Here is a 295-nt window from a genome sequence, read left to right as displayed (position 1 = left end):
TTTTTTTTTTTTTTTTTTGGTCACGCTATGCAGCTTGCAGGATTGTAGTTCCCCAACCAGGCATTGAATCCAGGCCCCCCACAACAGGGAAAGCACCTAGTCCTAACCACTGGACCACCAGGGAATTCCCAAAGGCTGCATGTTTTCTGACAGGAACCCGTGTTCCTTTTTTATTTTTTCATTGGAAGAAAATTACTTTACAATTTTGTGTTGGTTTCTGCTGTACAGCAATGTGAATTGCCATAATTATACATGTATCTCTTTCCTCTTGAGCCTCCCTCCCCTCCCCCCACCC

At 44.1% G+C, this 295-nt stretch overlaps 1 protein-coding gene across 1 annotated transcript in view; it reads left to right on the top strand.

Annotated features, from left to right (window-relative positions):
• RETSAT (retinol saturase (all-trans-retinol 13,14-reductase)) overlaps window positions 1-295 on the top strand; it is a 15103-nt gene that overhangs the window by 4856 nt on the left and 9952 nt on the right. The window lies entirely within an intron of this gene.

The sequence above is a fragment of the Bison bison genome, unplaced genomic scaffold (genome assembly GCF_000754665.1).
Source record: "Bison bison bison isolate TAMUID 2011002044 unplaced genomic scaffold, Bison_UMD1.0 scf7180017864480, whole genome shotgun sequence".
NCBI lineage: Eukaryota > Metazoa > Chordata > Mammalia > Artiodactyla > Bovidae > Bison > Bison bison.
This window is presented reverse-complemented; position numbering and strand designations above follow the sequence as displayed.